This window comes from Mirounga angustirostris, unplaced genomic scaffold (assembly GCF_029215605.1).
Source record: "Mirounga angustirostris isolate CCGP_5_RB_7025 unplaced genomic scaffold, mMirAng1.0.hap1 SCAF_9, whole genome shotgun sequence".
NCBI classification, from domain to species: Eukaryota; Metazoa; Chordata; class Mammalia; order Carnivora; family Phocidae; genus Mirounga; species Mirounga angustirostris.
This window is the reverse complement of record NW_026991717.1, coordinates 29188565-29203868: the sequence shown is the minus strand read 5'-3', so window position 1 is coordinate 29203868 and position 15304 is coordinate 29188565. Positions and strand designations below refer to the sequence as shown.

Here is a 15304-nt window from a genome sequence, read left to right as displayed (position 1 = left end):
AAATAATAAAGATTAGACCAGAAACCAATGACATGGAAATAAAAAAAAACAACAACAACAGTGGAACAGATCACTGAAAGTAGGAGATCGTTCTTTGAAAGAATTAATGAGACTGATAAACCCCTAGCCAGACTTATCAAAAAGAAAAGAGAAAGTACCCAAATCAATAAAATCATGAATGAAAAACGAGAGATCAGAGCCAAAACCAAAGAAACACAAACAATTATAAGAGAATACTATGAGCAATTATATTGGCAACAAATTAGGTAATCTGGAAGAAATGGATGCATTCCTAGAAACATATAAATTACCAAAACTGACACAGGAAGAAATAGAAAACCTGAACAGACCCATAATAAGCAAAGAAATTGAATAAGTACTCAAAAATCTCCCAACAAACAAGAATCCAGGGACAGATGGCCTCCCAGCAGAATTATAATGAACATTTAAAGAAGAATTAATACCTATTCTTGTGAAACTCTTTCAAAAAATAGAAATGGAAGGAAAACTTCCAAACTCATTCTATGAAGCCAGCATTACCTTGATCCCCAAACCAAAAAGCCTCACCAAAAATGAGAATTATAGACCAAATCTCTGATGAAGATGGATACAAAAATTCTCACCAAGATACTAGCTAATAACATCCAACAGTACCTTAAAAAGATTATTCTCCACGACCAAGTGGGATTTATTCCTATGCTGCAAGGGAGGTTCAACATTCACAAATCAATGTGATACACCACATTAATAAAAGAAAGGACAAGAAACATGCAGAAAAAACATTTGACAAAATACAGCATCTGTTATTAATAAAAACCCTCTGTTGTGTAGGGATAGAAGGAACATACCTCAATACCATAAAATCCATATAAAAAAAATCCACAGTGAATATCATCCTCAAGGGGGAAAAACTGAGAGCTTTTCCCCTAAGGTAAGGAACACGACAGGTATGTCTACTCTCACCACTGGTGTTCAACATAGTACTGGAAGTCCTAGCCTCAGCAATCAGACAACAAAAAGAAACAAAAGGCATCCAATCAGCAAAGAAGTCAGACTTTCACTCTTTGCAGATGACATGATACTCTATGTAGAAAACCCAGAAGGCTCCACCCCAAAATTGCTAGAACCAATACAGGAATTCAGCAAAGTGGCAGGATATAAAATCAACACACAGAAGTCTGTTGCATTTCTATACACCAACAATGAAGCATCAGAAAAAGAAATCAAGGAATCGATCCCATTTGAAATTACACCAAAAACAATGATATCTAGGAATAAACCTAACTAAAGAGATAAAAGATCCATACTCTGAAAACTATAGAACACTTATGAAAGAAATGGAGGAATACACAAATAAATGGTAAAAAAAACATTCCATGATCATGGATTGGAAGAACAAACATTGTTAAAATGTCTATACTACCCAAAGCAATCTATACATTTAATGCAATCCCTATCAAAATACCACCAGCATTTTTCACAGAGCTGGAACAAACAATCCTAAAATTTGTATGGAACCAGAAAAGACTCCAAATAGCCAAAGGAATGTTGAAAAAGAAAACCAAAGCTGGAGGCATCACAATTCTGGACTTCAAGCTGTATTACAAAGCTGTAGTCATCAAGACTGTCTAATACTGGCATAAAAACTGACACATAGATCAATGGAACAGAACAGAGAACCCAGAAATGGAAGCTCAACTATATGGTCAACTAATCTTTGACAAAGCAAGAAAGAATATCCAATGGAAAAAAAAGAGTTTCTTAAACAAATGGTGTTGGGAAAATTGGACAGCCACAGGCAGAAGAATGAAACTGGACCACTTTCTTATACCACACACAAAAATAGACTCAAAAGATGAAAAACCTAAATGTGAGACAGGAATCCATCAAAATTCTCAAGGAGAACACAGGCAGTAACCTCTCTGACCTTGGCTACAGTAACTTCTTTCTAGACATATCTCCAAAGGCAGGAGAAACAAAAGCAAAAATGAATGGGACTTCATCAAAATAAAAAGCTTTTGCACAGCAAAGGAAACAGCCAACAAAACTAAAAGGCAACCTACGGAATGTGAGAATATATTTGCAAATGTCTTGTCAGAAAAAGGGCTAGTATCCAAAATATATAAAGAACTTATCAACCTCAACAAACCAAAAAAACAAAAAAATCCAGTCAAGAAATGTGCAGAAGATATGAAAACACATTTCTCCAAAGAAGACATACAAATGGCTAACAGACACATGAAGAATGTTCAACATCACTCAGCATCAGGGAAATACAAATCAAAACCACAATGAGATACCACCTCACACCAGTCAGAATGGCTAAAATAAAAAACTCAGGAAAGAACAGACATTGGCGAGAATGTGGAGAAAGGGGAATCCCCTTATACTGTTGGTGGGATGAAACTGGTACAGCCACTCTGGAAAACAGTATGGAGGTTCCTCATAACATTAAAAATTGAGCTACCCTATGACCCAGCAATTGCACTACTAGGTATTTATCCAAAGGGTACAAATATAGTGATTCAAAGGGGCACATGCACCCCAATATTTACAGCCACAATGTCCACAATAGCCAAAATATGGAAAGAGCCCAGATGTCCATTGACAGATGACTAGATGTGGTATATATATAAACTGAATATTACTTAGCCATCAAAAGAATGAAATCTTGCCAGTTGAAATAATGTGGATGGAACTAGAGCGTATTATGCTAAGTGAAATACATCAGTCAGAGAAAGACTGATATCAGATGATTTCACTCATATGTGGAATTTAAGAAACAAAACAGATGAACATAGGGGAAGGGAAGGAAAAGTAAAATAAGATAAAAACAGAGAAGGAGGCAAATCATAGGAGACTCTTGTTTAAGAGGACAAACTGGGTTGCTGGAAGGGAGGTGGGTGGGGGAATGGGCTAAATGGGTGCTGGGTTTTAAGGAGGGCATATTTTGGGGTGAGCACTGGGTGTTATATGTGGGTGATGGATCGCTAGATTCTACTCCTGAAATGGGAACTGCATCTTATAAGTTTTGGTATGATGTGTTTTCATTTTCATTTGCTTCAAGATATTTTCTAATTTCTCTTTTTTAAGAAGATCCATTTATTTATTTTAGAGAGAGAGAGAGTACGAGTGGGAGGGGCAGAGGGAGAGGGAGAGAGAATCTCAAACAGACTGATTTCATGACCTGAGCTGAAACCAAGAGTTGGATGCCCAACCAACTGTACCACCCAAGTGCCCCTCTAATTTCTCTTCTGATTTCTTCTTTAACTCATTGGTATTTGAGTGTATTTTTTATTTTCATATATTTGTGGATTTTTCCATTTTCTTTCTGCTATTTTTTTTCAGGGGGAGGGCTCGGTACAGTATACTTTATATTGATGGTACATGACAAGGTAGGGCTCCCCAAACCCCTCCCCTTCTTCAAGGGGTCTGAGATGGAAACTGTGTAGGGCTCGGGAGATTCTCAATGTGTTGGGGGATGAGTTTAGGCCAGGATTCCCAGCAGCTGAGGGTCTCTCTCTTCCTCTTGCTCTCGGTAGGGCAGGTGGTCCAGGGGGCTCTTACTCCTTAGAGGCCATGTGAACCATAAGGCCTACCACCCATTTGCTGTAGCCAAATTCATTGTCATACCAGGAAATGAGCTTGACACAGTGGTCACTGAGAGCAATGCCAGCCCAGGCATTGAAAGTGGAAGAGTGGATGTCACTGTTGAAGTCGCAGGAGATACCCTGGTCTTCAGCGTAGCCCAGGATGCCCTTGATGCTTGCTTCACCACCTTCTTGATGTCATATTTGACAGCTTTTTCCAGGCAGCAGGTCAGATCCATGACTGACACATTGGGAGTGGGGACACAGAAGGCCATGCCATTAAGCTTCCCATTCAGTTCAGGAATGACCTTGCCTATAGCCTTGGCAGTGCCAGTAGAAGCAGGGATGATTTTCTGTACAGGCCCTCAGACATCATGCCACAGCTTCCCAGAGGGTCCATCCATGGTCTTCTGGGTGGTAGTGATGGCATGGACTGTGGTCATGAGTCCCTCCATGATACCAAAGTTGTCATGAATGACCTTGGCCAGAAGGGCCAAATAGTTGGTGGTGCAGGAGGCATTGTGGACAATCTTGAAGAAGTTGTCATACTTATGGTTCACATCCATCACAAACATGGGGACATCAGCAGAAGGGGCAGAGATGATGACCCTTTTGGCCCTACCCTTCAAGTGAGCCCCAGCCTTCTCCATGGTGATGAAGACCCCAGTGGACTCCACCACATAGTCAGCACCAGCATCACCCCATCTGACATTGGCAGGATCTCACTCCTGGAAGATGGAGATGGGCTTTCCTTGACAATAAGTTTTCTATTCTCAGTCTTTTTTTTTTTTTTTTTTCTATTCTCAGTCTTGACCATGCTATTGAATTTGCAGTGGGTGGAGTCATACTGGAACATGAAGACCATGTAGTTGAGGTCAATGAAGGGATCATCAATGGTGACAATATATCCACTTTGCCAGACTTAAAAGCAGCCCTGGTGAACAGGTGTCCAATACGGCCAGATCAGTTTACTTCAACCTTCACCATAATGTGTCAGGGACATGGCTGGCACTGCATCAGAAGATGCCACTATGTGTTGAACAGGGAGGAGCAGAGAGCTCCTTCTGCTGTTGATTTCTAGTTTCATTATAATCAAAAAAGATGTTTTGTATGATTGCAATTTTTAAAAATTTCTGAAGACTTGTTTTGTAGCCTAACATATGGTCTATTCTGGAGAATGTTCCCTATGCACTTAAGAAAAATGTGTATTCTGCTCTTGTTGATTAGTGTTCTGTATATGTCTTTTAGGTTGGATTGATAAAAAAAAAACTTACTACAAAGCTATAGAGATCATAATATACAGTATCATAACAATGTAGTACTGGCATAAAGACAGACATATAGACCAATGAAATAGAATAGAAAGCTCATAAAGAAACCCTCATATAAATGGTCAAATGATTTTTGACCAAATAAGAAAAGAGAATACTTGAACAATATGTCCTTAACATATTAATAATCATTTTTAAAAATCCTATTCTGATAATTCCAACATTCCTGCCATATCTGAGTCTGGTTCTTTTGCTTGCTCTATCTCTTTAAACTGTGTTTTTTGCCTGTGAGTATGCTTGTAATTTTTGTTGAAACACATATATGATGCTACTGGCGTTGCTGGCAGGCTGGCTCCAGGGACCCAGAGGGAGTCTTGCAGGACCAGCCAGGAGGGCTGCGCTTATGGAAATCAAACAGAGCCAGCAGGAGGTGAAAGCAGAGTTTATTGAAGATGTAGAGGGAGTGCAGATACAAACAGAGTGTCTGGGAGACTCAGAAAGGAAAGGAGAGAGTCTCGTCTTTGGAAGGGTTTTTACTGAGGACAGTGGTCTGGTGTCCATGTCCTCTCAGGCATCCAGGAACCAGTTAGAACAAAGATGAGGGCCCAGGTGTTATTCTTTGGAGCCAGGGGTCTTGGCGATGAGATGTCTAGCTCTGGTGATCTGGAATACACATATGATCGCTTTATCCAGTCATTCTCATCTGGTCCTTCCTTAGGTGTTATCTGTTCTAGAGAAATCATTAACTCCTTGTCCAGGACGTATGCTATTTGCATTACAAGGCATATGTCAAGTTGGGTGGAGGTACAGGTCCTAGCAAGAATTGAAGCAGGAAAAGGAGAAAAAGCAGACTTTTATGGAGCCCTTCAGTTTCTCTTTTTTTTTTTTTTAAAGATTTTATTTATTTGACAGAGAGAGACATAGCGAAAGAAGGAACACAAGCAGAGGGAGTGGGGGAGGGAGAAGCAGGCTTCCTGCTGAGCAGGGAGCCTGATGTGGGACCCGATCCCAGGACCCTGGGATCATGACCTGAGCCGAAAGCAGACGCTCAACGACTGAGCCACCCAGGCGCCCTCAGTTTCTCTATCTTACTGGGTAAGAGGATCTGTGGTAAATAGACCTTTATCGGTATGGCATTAAGATGTAGGGGGAGGGTAAACATTCCATAGTTCATAAAATTATGATTAGTTCTCAGTTTTCTAGTGAGGCAGTGCCCTTGGGCTGTGAACTTCACAAGTGTTTCTCAGTTTTCCCCCTCCTTTAGGCAGGACAAGATGGCTAGAGAGGCTGGCATTGAGTATTTCCCTTCATGCAGGTTGGTTATGCTTTGATAAAACCCAGATGAGTTAGGGTTTGTTGAAATAGTTCTTCTAAGGGCAGACTTTGTTAAGAACATGATGCTCTGGCATATTTCAAAATGGTTCTTTTTTCCCTCTCCCTGCTGGAAGCACAAGGCGATTTTTCTCCATTCTTTACTGTGAGAACCTGGTAAAGCTTCAGGAGATAAAAATCACAAAATAGTGGGCACACCCTCTAAGACAGGGTCCCTCCTGGGGTTTTTCCATCTTAGGCTTGTTTACACTGAGCATCCAGCAATTCATAGGTTTCAGCTTAGGTTTCCCTACCCTGATACTGGTTGCTCCAGAGGCTTCTGCTCATGGGTTTCTCTATGGTAAGTTCTGATTCTTTGTATCCACCTGTCTTATCTCTCTGATTTATAAGTTAGCAGTTTGCCCTGTGACCTTACTTCTTTAGTGGATTTCAGAAGAGTTGTTGATTTTCAGTTCCTTTAGCTTTTTACTTGTTAGGACAGAGTGACAACTTTCATGCTCCAGATATGCTAGACCAGAAACTGGATTTCTAGAATTTCTATCTTTGTTGATATTCTCATTTTGTTCATATATCAACATATCAAAATATGTTCATATTTTGTTTTCCTGATTTCCTTTATTTCTCTATATGTGTTCTAATTTAGCTAATTGAATATATTTAAGGCAGTTGTTTCAAAGTCTTTGTCAAGTAAGTCTGAAATCTGGTTCTTTAGGGTGAGTTTCTGGAGATCTATTTTGTTCCTTTGAATGGGTCATGTTTTCCCTGCTTCTTTGTATGTCTTGTGATATTCTGTTGAAAACTGGACATTTGAAAAAAAAACAGGTACCTCTTCCAGTCTTTGCAGACTGATTCCATGCAGGGGAAGACATTCACTAATCATTGCAGAGTGAATGCTTAAGGTCTTTTTTTTTTTTTTTTGGTCATGTATCGTTCTTGGGCCTGTGTGTATGCTTTTTTTTTTTTTCTTTTCTAATTCCCTGTATACATAGCTACTTTTTTAAAACTTTTTTATTGTTATGTTAATCACCATACATTACATCATTAGTTTTTGATGTAGTGTTCCATGATTCATTGTTTGTGCATAACACCCACTGCTCCGTGCAGAATGTGCCCTCCTCAATACCCATCACCCAGGCTAACCCATGCTCCCACCCCCTCCCCTCTAGAACCTTCAGTTTGTTTTTCAGAGTCCATCGTCTCTCATGGTTCAGCTCCCCCTCCAATTTCCCCCCCTTCATTCTTCCCCTCCTACTATCTTCTTCTTCTTTTATTTTCTTAACATATATTGCATTATTTGTTTCAGAGGTACAGATCTGTGATTCAACAGTCTTGCACAATTCACAGTGCTCACTATTACATAGTTGCTTTTTTTTTTTTTTAAAGAGGCTGTTTGTTTTTTTTTTAAAGATTTTATTTATTTATTTGAGACGGAGAGAATGAGAGACAGAGAGCATGAGAGGGAGGAGGGTCAGAGGGAGAAGCAGACTCCCTGCCGAGCAGGGAGCCCGATGTGGGACTCGATCCAGGGACTCCAGGATCATGACCTGAGCCGAAGGCAGTCGCTTAACCAACTGAGCCACCCAGGCGCCCACATAGTTGCTTTTTAAAAGTCTTATTTCCCTAAAAGTCTCATCCTGCTTCTTCTCAGGGCCCTAGATGTTCTGTTGTACTCCTCTGCCCATAATTAATCTTGTGTCCCCAGGTACCCATAAGTCTGAAATCCCCTGCAGCTCTCCACCATGCTCTGGCATCCACCACTGCTTTCATCAGCCTCCAACCTGATATCCAAACTAATCCACCTTTCCTGTCACCACTATGAACCAGGCAAGACAAAAACCAGTCCCCCCATAACCCCCAGACAAGTCAGAACCAATTGCAGACAACTCCCACTTTTTTCCTTTCACCCAAAGGGAGGGACCAGAAATTGAGCGGCTTCCTCCTAAATCTATGCCAGGGAGGGAGTAGGCAAGGGTGATCAAAAATGCCATGAAATTTTTGTTTGGAATGTTTTGAGTGCAATTTTTTCTTGATTGTGTATTTGTTTGTTGCTACAGATTCTTTATTGTTTTTTTTAGAGAGAGAAGGAGTGCAGAGAGATAGTGGGGGAAGGGGCAGAAGGAGAGGGAGAGAGAGAGAATGTTAAGCAGACTCTGAGCCCAGTGTAGAGCCCACGGTGGAGCTGAATCTCATAACCCTGAGATCATTACCTGGGCAGAAATCAAGATTCAGATGCTTAACTGACTGGGCCACCCAGGCAACCCACCCCTTTTTAAAGTAGGCTCCATATTCAGTGTGGAGCCCAAAAGGGACTTGAATTTACTCACGACCCTGAGATCAAGGCCTGAACTGAGATCAAGAGTCAGACACTTAACCTATGGAGCCACCCAGGTGCCCCATGTTGCTGTGGGTTCTTAACTGGTTTATAGAATACTCGCAAAGCTACTTTGGTCAATATGGTGTTTACTTGGTGTTTCTGTGGGAGAACAAGGGCCTAAGGTTTCCTACTCTGCCACCTTGCTCACACCAACAATATATTATCTTTTCTACATGGTAAATTATGTAATAATTTTGAGATTCATCCATTTTGTGATAAAACTTGGATCAGTCATCCTTTCCTTTTTATTAATTAGAAATACTCCATTGTCTGAATATAGCACAATTTGTTTATCCATTTTTCCTAGTTATGCACTTTGAGTTGTATCTAGTTTTTGCTATTATGAATAAAGGTCATAAGAATGTTCATGTACAAGTCTTTGTGTAGCGGTAAATTTTAGAGACCTGTCTAGCAAGAAGTTGCTGCAGCCGAGGTCAAAGAGGTTGCTGCCTGTGTTCTCTTCTAGGATTTTGATGGATTCCTGTCTCACATTTAGGTTTTTCATCTTTTGAGTCTATTATTGTGTATGGTGGAAGAAAATGGTCCAGTTTCATTCTTCCGCATGTGGCTGTCCTATTTTCCCATGAGGCTGTCCTATTTTCCCAACACCATTTGTTGAAGAGACTGTCTTTTTTCCATTGGATATTCTTTCCTGCTTTGTTGAAGATTAGTTGACCATAGTGTTGAGGGCCCATTTCTGGGTTCTCTATTCTGTTCCATTGATCTATGTGTCTGTTTTTGCGCCAGTACCATATTGTCTTGATGATTACAGCTTTGTATTAGAGCTTTTTAAAAAAATTTTATTTTATTATGTTATGTTAATCACCATACAGTACATCATTAGTTGTTGATGTAGTGTTCCATGACTCATTGTTTGCATATAACACCCAGTGCTCCATGCAATACATGCCCTCCTTATTACCCATCACCGGGCTAACCCATCCCCCCACCCCCCCATCCCCTCTAAAACCCTGTTTGTTTCTCAGAGTCCATAGTCTCTCATGGTTTGTCTCCCGCTCCGATTCCCCCCCCTTCATTTTTCCCTTCCTTCTCCTAATGTCCCCCATGCTATTCCTTATGTTCCACAAATAAATGAAACCATATGATAATTGACTTTCTCTGCTTGACTTATTTCACTTAGCATAATCTCCTCCAGTCCCATCTATGTTGATGCAAAAGTTGGGTATTCATCCTTTTGATGGCTGAGTAAAACTCCATTGTATATATGGACTGCATCTTCTTTATCCACTCATCTGTTGAAGGGCATCTCAGCTCTTTCCACAGTTTGGCTATTGTGGACATTGCTGCTATGAACATTGGGGTGCATATGGCCCTTCTTTTCACTACATCTGTGTCTTTGGGGTAAATACCCAGTAGTGCAATTGCTGAGTCATAGGGTAGCTCTATTTTTAATTTCTTGTGGAACCACCACACTGTTTTCCAAAATGGCTGTACCAACTTGCATTCCCACCAACAGCGTAAGAGGGTTCCCCTTTCTCCACAATCTCTCCAACATTTGTTGTTTCCTGTCTTGTCAACTTTTGCCATTCTAACTGGTGTAAGGTGATATCTCAATGTGGTTTTGATTTGAATTTCCCTGATGGCTAATGATGATGAACATTTTTTCACGTGTCTGTTAGCCATTTGTATGTCTTCTTTGGAGAAGCGTCTGTTCATGTCTTCTGCCCATTTCTTGACTAACACTGTCTTTTGATGAGAAGTTTTACAATTTTGATCAAATCAATTTATCATTTTTTTAAAAAAAAATAATGGGCGCCTGGGTGGCTCAGTTGGTTAAGTGACTGCCTTCGGCTCAGGTCATGATCCTGGAGTCCTGGGATCATGTCCCACATCGGGCTCCTGGCTCAGCGGGGAGCCTGCTTCTCCCTCTGACCCTCTCCCCTCTCATGCTGTTTCTCTGTCTCTCTCTCTTTCTCTCAAATAAATAAATAAATATAATCTTTAAAAAAAAATAAAAAAATATTGACTGAAGAGGTTAGTACTTTTTCCGTTTTAAGAAGTTTTTGCTACATCTACTCTAAGATTATGAAATTATTCTTTTATGTTTTCTTCTGGAAGCTTTGTATCTTGGGGTTTCACATTTAGGTCATGATCCATATTGAGTTAATTTTTATAGATGGTGTGTGCAAGGAGAAGCGTCAGGTTTTTTCCACATGGTTATGCAGTTATTTAGCACCATTTTTTAAAAAGACTCCTTTCTATTTCTCCTTTCATTGAATTACTTTGGCACCTTTATGGAGTATCAACTGACCATGCAGGAGTGCTTGTCTTAGTCCATTTGGGCTGCTATAACAGAATACGTAGACTAGGTGGCTTATAAACAACAGAATTTTATTTCACAAAGTTCTGAAGCCTGGGAAGCCCAAGATCAAGGGGATGGCAGATATGGTGTCTGGTAATAGCCTACTTCCTGGCTCATAGACCTGTAATCCCACATAGTGGAAGAGATGAAGGAACTCTTTGGGATCTCTTTTCTAAGGACATGAATCGCATTCATGAAGGCTCCACCCTCATGACCTAATCACTTTTCAAAGGCCCCACCTCCAAAACCAACATAAGTTTCAGCATATGAATTTTGAGGGGCATCTGGCTGGCTCAGTTGGTAGAACATGCAACTCTTGATCTCAGCATTTTGAGTTCGAACCCCACATTGGGTGTAGAAGTTACTTAAAAATTAAAAAAAATATGAATTTGGGGGGACACAATATTCAGTCTATAGCAGGGCTTATTTCTCACTACTCTTTTTCACTAATCTATTTGTACATCCTTATGCCAGACTACACTTTTAATTACTGTGGTTTTATAGAACTGGTATTATTTCTTCCTTGAATGTTTTGTAGAATTCACCAGTGAAGCTAAACAGACTTGGAAATTTTCTTTGAGGGAAGGCTTTAAATTACAGATTCAGTTATTTTCTTCTACCAATATGGAACTATTCAGATTTTCTTTCTTTTTTTACTTTTGTCAGTTTTGGAAAGTCATGTTTCCAAGAAATTTATGTTTCTTCTGAATTGTTAAATTTATTGCCATGAAGTTTTTCATACAATTCTTTAACATCCTTTTATTTGATAAGAAACCATTGGTGTCTCCCTTTTATTTTTTAAGTTGGTAATTTATGTTTTTCTAAAATCAATTTTGCTAGGCTATAACAACTCTATTAATTTTTTTTTTTAAAGTAAGCTCTATGCCCAATGTGGGGCTTGAACCTGTGACCAGACGATTAAGAGTTGCACACTCCACTGACTCAGGTAGCCAAGCTCCCCTCTATAACTTTTTTTAAAGGGCAGCTTTTTTGTTAGGTCATCTGTTTTCTAGTTCATTGACTCTGCCCTTAATTTTATTATTTCTTTCACTCTTATTTTCTTTGGATTTCATTTGCTTTTTTTCCCTAACGTTTTTGAGGTAGAAGTTTAGATAACTGATTTTCAACCTTTCTTGTTTTATAATATATGCATTTCATATATAAACTTTCCCTCTGAGCATTCATTTAGCTGCATCTTGCAAATTTTGATTTTTTAAAATTATTAATTCAACATATTTAAAATTTTCCATTGTGATTTCTTCTTTGATCAAAGGGTTATTTACAGGTGCATATTTTATTTTCTAATATTTGATCATTTACAAAGTTATGCTTTTATTATTGCTTTCTAGTTTAATTCCATGGTGGTCAGAGAAGGTACTATATGATTTCAACCCTTTGAAATCTGTTGAGATCTGTTTTACTTCCTAGCATATGGTATGTTTTGTGAATGTTATGTACGTATCTGAAAACTTTAATTCTTCCCGGTAATACCTTGAGGGTTCAGTATAAAGGTTTTGAACATCTTTTATCAGATACAATGTATTCTGTATTTTGTTTTATGAGGGTACTATTTAGGTCAAATAGATTAAGTGCTTTTTATTTTATTTATTTTTTAAAATATTTATTTAAGTAATTTCTACCCCAAATGTGGGGCTCAAACTCATGACCCCAAGATCAAGAGTCCCATGTTCTTTCAACTGAGCCAGCTAGGCACTCCAGTTAATTGCTTTTTAAGTTTTTCTGTATCATTACTTATTTTTGTGTCTGCCTGTTCTATCAATTACTAAGATTAGGATCTCTAATTATGACTTGTGTACTTCTTCTTTTCTCTTTTTCCCAAGTATTCCACAGCTTATTTGGTGTATACATAGTTAAAAAATTTTTTTCTTAGTGGGTTGATCTGCTTATCTTTATCAAATGTCCCTTTTTCTTTCTTTTCTTTCTTTTTTTTTAAAGATTGATTTATTTGAGAGAGAGAGAGTGCAGGTGGGGAGGTGCAGAGGGAGAGTCTTTTAAGCAAGCTGCTCACTGAGTGCAGAGCCCAATGCAGGGCCACCGCCAAGCCAAGGTGGGGGGACTGGAGGGGGAGCCCTGGGTGGGGGGCTCAATCTCACAACCCTGAGAACAGGACCTTAGCTGAAACCAAGAGTGCAACGCTTAACCTACTGCACCACCCAGGTGCCCCTGTCCCTTTTTATTCCTGGTGACACTTTGTCTTGAAGTATTTGATATTAGTATAGTCACTCCAACTTTCTTATGATTATTATGTAAATGGTATATTGTTTTCCATCTTTTTAATGTCAATCTCTTTGTGTCCTTATAAAGCATCTTTTATTTTTTTAAAGATTTTATTTATTTATATGAGAGAATAAGAGCATGACAAGCAGGGGCAGGGGCAGATGGAGATGGAGAGGGAGAAGCAGACCCCCGCTGAGCAGGGAGTCCGACTGAGGCTCCATCCCAGGACCTGGGGATCACCACCTGAGCTGAAGGCAGATGCTTAACCACTTAACCGACTGAACCACCCAGGTGCCCCTAAAGTATGCCTCTTTAAAATAGCATATATTTGGGATTTGTTTTATTCAATGTGACAATTTATCTTTAATTGGAGTGTTACATTTACATTTAATGTAATTGCTAATATGGTTGGATTTAAGCCCTAACAGCTTGCTATTTGTTACTGCTTATCCTATGTGCTTTTGTTTCTTTGCTGCCTTCTTTGGATTGAGTATATCTCAGCATTCTATTTTATTTCCTCTCGTGGATTTTTAGCTATGGCTCTTATTTTTTATTGTTTTAGGAATTACAATATTTTTAAAATATCACAATACACCTTGAATTTGTATTCTATCACTTCACCTACAGTGTAAAACAAAACAAAACAAAACAAAAACCTTTGGAATCTAACTTTGAGACTCAGTCCTGGGCAGAGAGAAACAGTAATCTGAGTGAAAATGTGTGGACTGGGAACCAGAAAGTCACTCAAAACGCATGTTTTGTAGGAATATCAGGGACTTGCAGGAACTTCTTAAAAAATGTTCTCTGAATATTTAGACAACTGGTAGATTCTGTTCTGGTCAGGATCCATTTGCTGTGACTTTTTGCATTATCCAGAGGACAGATGGGAGTAAGCAAACCTCTTGTGGTTTTCATAGTCTAGTGGCCAGATTAGAATACTTGATGCCCATCATTATTGTTCTCCATTAGAACCAAAATGGGTTAAGGGGAAGTGGGTAGGTGGGGGTCAGTGCGGAGTTTAGGGCAATTTTTCTCCTAAGCATGCTTGTGACAAGCTCAGTCCATTCACTGTTTTCATGTAATTTGTCACTTAACTGGCCTCTCTCAAGATTGTTTTCGGGGACTTGTTCAAATTAAGTTTTCTTCTGTTAGCCATTCCCACAAGTCTGCACGCGGATTTGTCCCCGGCTCAGAGGGAGAAGAGGTTGTACAGAAGTGATCACTGCAGGGGCCCGTCGAAGTGTGTAGCTGCCGCACCCAGTACCCCACCGCCTGCCACGCTCTGGCATGCGCAGCGCAGGTGTGCGCACCTCCTACCTGGCAGCGGAGCCCGTTCGGCGCGCGCTGGGTGCCTCCCCCCACCCCACCCCAAGCCTCTTCGGCAGCCCATCCATCCACAGCCCTGATCCCATGTATCCCCGGAGCAGTGTGCGGATCCCCGCCCCTTTTCCTCCACGGGCCGGGCGGCTCCCACCGGGGGAGTTCCAGAGCAGTGTTCCCCAGCGGTCCCACGCAGAGCTGAGATCACCGGAGCCGGCAGGTGGCCTTCGGAGATCTCCCTAGGAAGCACCTTAGGCGGCCAGAGGAGAGCGCGGACAGGGCCTCTCTGTCGCCTCCTTACAGCGTGCGCTGCCCGGCAGGAGCCGCGGGGAGGTGGAGGGTGCCCGGCGCAAAGGAAGGAGCAGCCAGGGCCGCGGCCCGAGCGCAGAGGGAGGAGCGCCGGGAGGAAGAGGCCGAGCCGGGAGAGCCCCCGCCCCGGGAGGAAGGGGAGGAGGCCGGGTGTTTCCTGGCGCATTCCCGGCCCGCCCGAGTGACTCACTCAGCCAGGAAACTCCCAGGGCCCGCGTGGGACCCCCGGAGCTGCCGCCGCCGTCGTCGACCCAGGTGAGGAAGGCTGCTGCCCCCGGCCAGCCTTGCAAGCCCTGTGGGGTCCGGGCGGCCCTCGGAACCGAGTCGGGCATTGCGGCAGCGGGGCCGCACCCTGGCCTCGCGGGCGTCTAGGACTTGGTTCTCCGCGGCGCGGCCTCCCCGGCGGCGCGGCCTCCCGGGATCGCCCCGGCCCCCGCACGCCAGTTTCCGTGCCTCCGAAACCTCAGCACCAGCGCATCCCGGTCTGTGCGCCCTTGGACACCCTCACATTCCCTGCCCCAAAGCCCTCCGGCCCCTGACCTTCGAC

At 41.4% G+C, this 15304-nt stretch overlaps 1 protein-coding gene and 1 pseudogene across 5 annotated transcripts in view; one reads left to right on the top strand and one right to left on the bottom strand.

Annotated features, from left to right (window-relative positions):
* Positions 1 to 3595: 3595 nt before the first annotated feature.
* Positions 3596 to 15089, bottom strand: LOC123862290 (glyceraldehyde-3-phosphate dehydrogenase-like; annotated as a pseudogene).
* The window catches only part of CYFIP1 (cytoplasmic FMR1 interacting protein 1), a 135546-nt gene continuing 135098 nt past the window's right edge, over positions 14857 to 15304 (top strand). For 3 of the 5 annotated variants that reach the window (XM_064570052.1, XM_064570051.1, XM_064570048.1), the window contains exon 1: positions 14857 to 15012. The gene's annotated coding sequence lies outside the window, so the exon portion shown is untranslated. The remainder of the gene's footprint in view (positions 15013 to 15304) is intronic. The other 2 variants (XM_064570049.1, XM_064570050.1) reach the window with 2 other exon arrangements.